Source organism: Triticum aestivum, chromosome 7B (genome assembly GCF_018294505.1).
Source record: "Triticum aestivum cultivar Chinese Spring chromosome 7B, IWGSC CS RefSeq v2.1, whole genome shotgun sequence".
Lineage (NCBI taxonomy): Eukaryota > Viridiplantae > Streptophyta > Magnoliopsida > Poales > Poaceae > Triticum > Triticum aestivum.
Window position 1 is genome coordinate 141,619,629 of NC_057813.1, and position 8,381 is coordinate 141,628,009.

Sequence of the window (8,381 nt, forward strand, 5' to 3'; positions counted from 1 at the left end):
CCGCTATTGGTTATTGACCGGAGAGGTGTCTCGGTCATGTCTACATAGTTCTCGAACCCGTAGGGTCCGCACGCTTAACATTCGATGACAATTTGTATTATATGAGTTATGTGATTTGATGACCGAATTTTGTTCGGAGTCCCGGATGATATCACATACATGACGAGGAGTCTTGAAATGGTTGAGAGGTAAAGATTCATATATAGGACGATAGTATTTGGACACCGGAAGTGTTCCGGGGGTACCAGGTACGTATCGGGTCGCTGGAAGGGGTTCCGGGCAACCCCCGGCAAACTATATGGGCCTAATGGGCCAAGAGAGGGACAGACCAGCCCCTAAGGGGCTGGTATCCCCCCCCCCATATGGGCTGGCCAAATTGGAGTAGAAAAGGGGAAGGAGGAAAGGAAAAGGGGAATAGGATTCCCCCTTCCCCCTCTTCCCTTTCTACTCCGAATAGGAATAGGAAAGGGGGAAGGCCGAATTGGGAGGACACCAAGTAGGATTCCTCCTACTTGGGGCGCCCCCTTGGCTGCCTCTCCTCCCCTCCAACCTATATATATGAGGGGGGCATCGCTAGAAGACACACCAACAATTGTTAGTCGTGTGCGGCGCCCCACTCCATAGTTTACGCCTCCGGTCATATTATCATAGTGCTTAGGCGAAGCCCTGCATGGATCACTTGACCATCACCATCACTACGACGTCGTGCTGATGAAACTCCCCTTGACACTTTTCTGGATCAAGAGTTCAAGGGACGTCATCAAGCTGAACGTGTGCAGAACTCGGAGGTGTCGTACGTTCGGTGCTTGATCGGTCGGAACGAGAAGAAGTTCGACTACATCAACCACGTTGTCAAGCGCTCCCGCTTTCAGTCTACGAGGGTACGTGGACACACTCTCCCCCTCTCGTTGCTATGCATCTCCTAGATAGATCTTGTGTGAGCATAGGAATTTTTTTGAAATTGCATGCTACGTTTCCCAACAGTCTTAGAGGCGAGACTAGTAATCTTATTTTACCCTTTATCATTCCACACATGCATATGAGTTTTCCATCGAACCGCATGTTTCGGGATCATATAAGTTATAGCATAGAATATAAACTCTTAATTATAAACATGAAAAATATAACAATACAATAGTATTGCCTCTAGGGCATATTTCCAACACCCACAACTTGGTGGGATCCTTTCATTCCAACCAAGGCCATCTCAAATGAAGAGCTCTCGCTAATTTTCCCAAGTGAAGAATCCCCAAACCACCCAAGTCCATGGGCCGGTAGACGGTCTCCCAGTTGACTTTGCATTTTGCACCGGTGGTTTTCTCTTTGGCTGACCACAGGAAGGGTGCTCAATTTTGTTGACACTCTACAACACGCTAGGAGGGATGACTGGCGGGGTGATGTGGTACACGTCTTGTGAAGTGAGGACTGATTTGACTAGCGCTGCTCTCCCGATCGTGGTGATGTTCCTCCCTTCACAGGGAGGCAGCCTTGCAGCAACCTTGTCCTCAAGGTGAAGTCGTCCCTCTTCAATTGTCAGATGGATAGAGGAAGCCCAAGATACATAAGCGGGAAGGGTGTCCTCATGGTGGGGATGCTCCGAAGGATGTCATCAAGGTTTAGCTGCTCGCAATGAATGGCGATGATAGAGCTCTTCTGGGAAGTTAGTGGACAACCTGCTAACCTTTTCTTTGGAATACAAAGCGGGGGGAAACCCTTTTTCGATAAAGAATCAAGAATGGCAGCAAGGTTGTGGACATCCTCCCTAGTTGGCATGACAAAAACTGCCACATCATCCATGTAGAGAGAAGTACGAATGGCCGGACACCACCCCCTGTTCTTGTGGAGGAGGTTGTGGCTCGTAGAGGCATCTAGAATCCCTTGGAGAGTGTCAATCGCGAGGACAAAGAGTAGGGGGGGAGGGGGTCCCCTTGTCCGATTCCACGGCCAGGGATGATGGGAGGCCCATGAACACCATTAAGGAGAACACGCGAAGAGGAAGTGCAAAGGGAGACCCAGGTTCAACATCAGTTCCCTTAGCAAATTTGTATGTCTAGAATTAGATAGTCCACTATGAATTATTTTCTGCTTGTATTGTTTTTGTGGTCACGAATCAACTTCCAAAGCCAATTCATAATTTCCATCCATTGTCAGCTATATTACCTTTTGTTCATGGTAGATCGAACTTGAATTCATAGTTTGATTCTATGCGCTTCTCAATCTCTTAACCTTGTCTACATGGCCTATTGCCAGTCATCCATTATGAATCCAGATTGATCTTGACGGTTTGCCTGCATTGCCTAACCTACCATTGGTTCACTCCTTACTCGTTGGATGTGGAGCATATCCTCCTGAGCGCTCTTCTTTGTATGATTGCTCTAGAGGTGTCTGAATGTATCGAGTTAAATCCATAAAACCATCACAATACACACATCATTAGTGAAAAACCACCACTTTACTAAACGTGGCAAAAGTCACCAAACCTTAAAATTGACAGTGACAAAAAACAATGACGGTAAATGCTAAATGCTAAATGCTTTGATGGCATCACTAATTGTCTAGGTCCACCAGCCAGGTTGAATTGGTAAAAAGTTCCACGTGGACACATGGACTTGGTCTTCTTCTTACTCCTCCTCCCCTTCTCCTTGGCATTTCATCAAAAATGACATGTGCCTCTCGCTCGTCCATGTGGCTTGCATCCACCATGGCTGGTGCGTCGTACTTCCTGGGCCCCGTGCCTAGAAGCCCGGGTGCAGCCGCTCGGATGCCGCGCTATTCCCATGTGCCGCAACACCATGCACCGAGGGGGCATGAGCCGGATATGTGGGTGGCGCAATGGACTCCGGGACACGATCTCGAGCCCTAGCAAAAAAAACATGGAAATGGGGCAATATGTCCGATGTCGATGAACTCTCCCTCACGAAGCGAACATACATCCACCACCCCGCCCCTGGAGTTGAAGAGGATGAGGCGAAGCGCGTCACGCCAGAGGAGTAGCTCGCCGTCGATGAGCTTGACGGTGCGAGCAGTCTGGAAATCAGGCGTGTAGGAAATGCGCCACCGGATATCACTCGCCATCCACAACGGCGCCATGCACCAAGTGGGCACGAGCCTGACCGTCTCCATGGCCATGCACCCGATCTGAGGGGGGGGGGGGGGGGGCTACAATAGAATTTGCTCTTTGGGTGAGATCATAGGATCAACCCAAAAACTTCATATTTAAGCAATTCGAAAAATTCTGAAATTATTTGACAACATACCTTGATGTATGTCTACAACTCCAAAATGATTGAGCCCAAAATCAATTTACATTGAGAGATACAAAAATGAAAAATTGAACTATGAATAGTGTCTGCTTTGGTGAATAGTATTTGACACTATTCATATCCGATTTTGTCTTTTTTGTTTCTACAAGTGTAGGTTGAATTAGGAGCTGAAACTTTTTGAGGCTATACATTAAACATGGATGTGTGTCTATAAATATTTTGAACATGTTTATTTTCACAAAAAGGTATCTCAACTAAAACCAGATCCTATACTAGTCTCCCCTGATCTTGAGGGTGGCGCAACGGCGTCATCTACACGCCCCAACATCGATGCTCGTAGAGTTTAATGTCCTAAATTCGATCCCCATTCACGAAAGGGGTGACAGCTGCTGAACTAGATTGTAGTACTTCTGGTAAGACCGGACGTGCCACTACATTTTCTGGCTGTGAACCGATTATTTGGCCTCCATTCTTTCCTGCCTGATTCTGTAGCCGTGTTTGCTTGCTCTGCTTCACAACAATTCAGCTTCATGTCTCACAAGTGACAACTGCATAGGAGAAAAGAAAAGCATCTGGTCCAAGGTTCAAAGTACATGCTGGCGTGCTGTTAGCGTAGCATCATTGTCGTGTATTTCCCGATGCCTCTCAGCCCTATATACCTACAATACGTGAACTGCTAGATAGTAAAAGCCCTCAGATCTGCCCTCCATCTTGCCAAAAATAAAAATAAGAAGGTCTGCTCTCCATGATCGAATGATCTCAGGACGTCTGTGTGCAAACGACATAGTTTAGCATCCACCATACTTCGCCTGGCCTCTCACTTTCAAAGTTGACTACTAGACTGAGCTGTGATGCCCTTGGTTTGGCCTTGCGCGAACCAGCCACGACGGTACTTATAGCTTTCAGACGAACTCAGCTTTAAAGAAATCCTACCAAATTTGTACCACTATATGTTATTGTGCTATTGATACGTGTAACATTGCTGTGGTGAATAGAAAACTGGACGTGACATAAAGGCCCAACACCTTTTTTTTGCGTGCAATGTTGAAACACTGCGACCCGGGGCAGCAAGCCAACAACTTTAATTAGACTAGTGTTGCTCTGCACACTGGGATTTGGTGGTGTTAACGCAACATAATGCCTCAAGTCTGACTTGCATGAAATGTTACTACTCCCTTCGTTCGGAATTACTTGTCGTGAAAATGGATGTATCTTAACCTATTGCCCTAAAAAATATGTTTAGCCTATCAAATACTGGCATGTACATCTAAAAAAAACAATTTTTATTACAATATTAGCCTATCAAAATGGAAGTGGTAGAAAAAACTATGTGTGTGTATGGCAGTGGCGGAGCTTCATGGGGGCCAACCTGGGCGGTGGCCCCCCCAGCCCAAGAAAAAACACCTACTACTCATTAGTTTTTCTATCATATGTCCAGTAAAAACAGCCTAAATCTCATAGTTTTGCCCCTCCTTAGCCCATTGCCCCTCCAAAGATTTGTCCCAAGCTCCGCCACTGGTGTATGGTAAGGGCATCTCTAGTAGATCCCCAAAAGATATATTTGAGAGAATTTTTTTTTGTTTACAGGATTAAACATCATCTAGCAGATCCTCTAAAAAGTTTAGTGCCTCAAAAATTAGCCTTTGATCTCTTAAACTTTACCTCTCTAGTCCATTTTTGCTCTAGAAGTGGGCACTCTCTGTAAAAATGAGGAGACTACCACCCTCCGCATTCATGGTATGGCGACCGGCGCACTGGCCGATGGGCCCGGCTCCATCTATAAAAACCTGGAACCGCTGCCCACAGACCTTAGCCTACTGCTCCACACTCATTTTCGTTGTCGCCACCCTTAGTTTGGCCCTCACCAACTGCCTTCCTCAAGGTTGTGACCACTTGTCAAGCTCTGCCGCCTCCAGAGCCCTACGACCTCCGGTCAAGCTCCACTGCCTCCAGAGCTCTTTGCCACCAAAATACCCCTTTGATCGTCATCATCATCACCAGCGATCCATGTCTCTCTTCCATTACACTTGAGACAATATCATCTAGGCTAGAGCATTCTAGATTGGACAAGATTAGCTAACGACAAAGATTAAATTTTCCATCCAATCCATCTAAGAGAATCGTGCTCAATGGGCTTGAACCACTTGTGATGAATAGTCAAATTCCTATTATCAAGATGTGCAAATGGATTAAGCAGATTCAGTATAGAAAAGAAGAAATTGAAAAAGGGCTCGAATAGAAAAATAGAATCATCGAGAAGCTCCATCCAAATTGGAGTTCTACATTTGTTTGAATAAAATGTTTCGCCAATTGCATCAGCTGTTGTCTCTCCTTGCTATTACAGTTTAGTATAGGTCGCCTCAAACTCAAACAAAAATGGGTGCACAGTTCTACTGCATCTTATCGAATAGTGCTTTTGAGTCAAAGTGCAATAAAGGACTCTATTTCAGAACTATGAGACAGAATATTCTGTTTTCGTATTTACTCGATATGAGTGTTCTATATCGGGCCCCGTCCCCCGCGTCCCTCTCTGAGGCGACTCGGGGGAACCCTAGCTCCCTCCGCCGTCGGCCCTCAAACACCCTCCCTCCCTCCTCGCCGCCGCCGTGGGACACAGCCGGGCAAATCCCAGGCAGTGCCGGCGGCGGTGGGGCCTCTCCCTGGCGTGTCTCTCTCTCTCCCCTGGCGACGACGCGAGTTCTTCCGGCGGTGGCTTGGCGGCGTGGCGCGGCGGAGCTCCGGGGATGACTCGGTCCTACGACGGGGTGGAGGGCAGGGCACCGTCCAGTGGTGTTGCCTCCGCGGCGGCTGCGTCTTGGGGCCCTTGACCCCGATCCGATCTGGATCTGGTGGTGCTTGGGTCTGGGCCATGGCGGCTGGCGAGGCATGGTGTTCGTCGGGGCCTGTCGGCCTCTAGGCACCATGGGGGTGCCGGCGGCGACGCGTGCCCGGCATGGTGATGCTGGTGGACGTGGTGGTCATCTTCTTCCAGAGATGGCCGGCCAGAGGCTTGGTGATCGGATCTTGAGATCCGTCATCTAGTCCCAGCTGCGAGTAGGGGAGACATGGTTGCCGGTGAAAACCGAGCAGACGGCAGGCGATGGCGGCGTTCTCGTCGTTACCTTGATGGAGGCATCGTAGTGTAACTACTGTCGACCCACTCTTGCTGCTCCGGGGAAAACCCTAGGATCTGGTATTCCAGATCGGACGATGGCGGCACTGCGGTGTCGTTTCTCTCTTGGGAGCATCGTTTGTGGAGCAGCGCTGGAAGTCAGAGGCGGGAGGTGGAGCGTCTTCGTCTTGCACGGAGCTTCGGTGGAGATGTCAAGTCATGCCTGACCGACAGGTGCTACTCTTTGTCAGGCCTGGTCGGTAGGTGCTACGCACGACAGATCTTTCAAGGACTTCAAGCTGTGTCGGCTGGTGGTACTTGGCAGCATGGTGCTAAGGTGTATCAGTGGCGACCGCGACGTGCTCAGTTGTTTGCGCGCAGGGAGGAGGTGCCGTTGGGCGCCGTGGTGGCGTCGACGATAGCTAGACCGAGCAAGATTGATGCATCAGTACAGTTCTGAAGATGGAGCGGTGGCAGTTGGCGGCGGCGGCCTCTGAGAGCACGCCGGACCAGTGTGTGCCCCAGACCCGACAAGTGGCTAGGTTGGGGTCTCAGGTCTTAGATGTTAGGCTTGGCTGCGATGTCTGTTTGGTATTAGGCCCAGGCTATCTGCGCCCCTTCATCAACTGGATAGGTGTAGCGACAGTTTGTTGCTTAGACGGCGGCTTTAGTCTTACTGTATGACTTTATAAGGTCTTGTGAGAATAACTAATAAAGTGGCCGTATGCATTGCCCAGATGCAGAGGCCGGGGGTCATCCTCCTTTTCTAAAAAAAATGAGTGTTCTATATCATATAAATTTTACATTAGCTATTTCCTGTTTAAATTCGGTAGGCAAACTCCATAATGCGAGTAGCTTGCATCATATTTGACTTTGATGTGAATTGTATTTCCAATGATGACCGCACTTGTTTTGCCGTTGTAATAGTCTTTGCTTGTTCACGAATGGGTGGCTCAATACTTCCCAACAACCATAATTACCCTGATTCTAATTTGATCATCAGCGGAGCCTCTTCCTTTGACATCTTCCCCTTCATCGACAAGAAGATCATCATGTCCACGTGAACTTATAATTGGACGAGCACGAGCCAACTAATATAGTTTCCTAGCCCCAACAATCTATTTAGGTTAGGCTCAAGAGTATGCTCGAGGGCTTCAGGAATCACTTGTAGCTGTTACTGTTGCTGAAACATTTTTCTGAGCATTTCACACGGTTGACAACACTAGGGTCTCTCAAATCTTGTCTTCAATTTTATCTCTCATACAGTCTAAGTCACAACTAGTTCACAAGTTTCACCAAGGACTCAAGTTTCAGTAAGATACACTTGCTTTTTATCGAACAAGAAAATCCCATTAAATCATTATATCGGCATGGTACAACCACTTACTAATAGTGAGCAAGAATAACTGTACTTGAGAAGGTAGCAGCAGCACGCGCAGCAACTTCATGGCGACAGATGCACATGTAACCACACAGATCGGCAACACAACAGGTGGCAGCAGGCATAAATCCGATGGTCTTGGGTGGCGGCAGGGTGGTCGGCGAACAACACAGTCGGGGGTCAACGACAGTGGATGCTCTCTCGGTGACACCACCACTTACAGCTCACGGCGTCACAGCACCGTGCTCACTCGAGTCGGGGTAATATTGCACAGGATCGACCTGCTCTAATGCCATATCATGAGACTTGGGGATTTTCGTGTTGCGATTTGAGAGGAGAGAGAGAGACATGAATAACATTTTGGGAGAATTTCCAGGATCTGATGCCCGCTTGCTCTCTCTGTTGCTTCTCTTATTTTATGCGCATCTATACATTTTTAGTTCCAATAGAACTTTACCTCATCATATCAGTACATGCACCAATAGTAATACAGGTTTAGCATTATCTAAAACACAAAGGATTTGTGAGCCAACTACTCCATTTGATCGAGCTGCAGCAACCGCGAAGAGTGGAAGAGGACAGAAGCGCTGAGCAACATGGACAGGCCAGGCACTGCCTTGTGTAT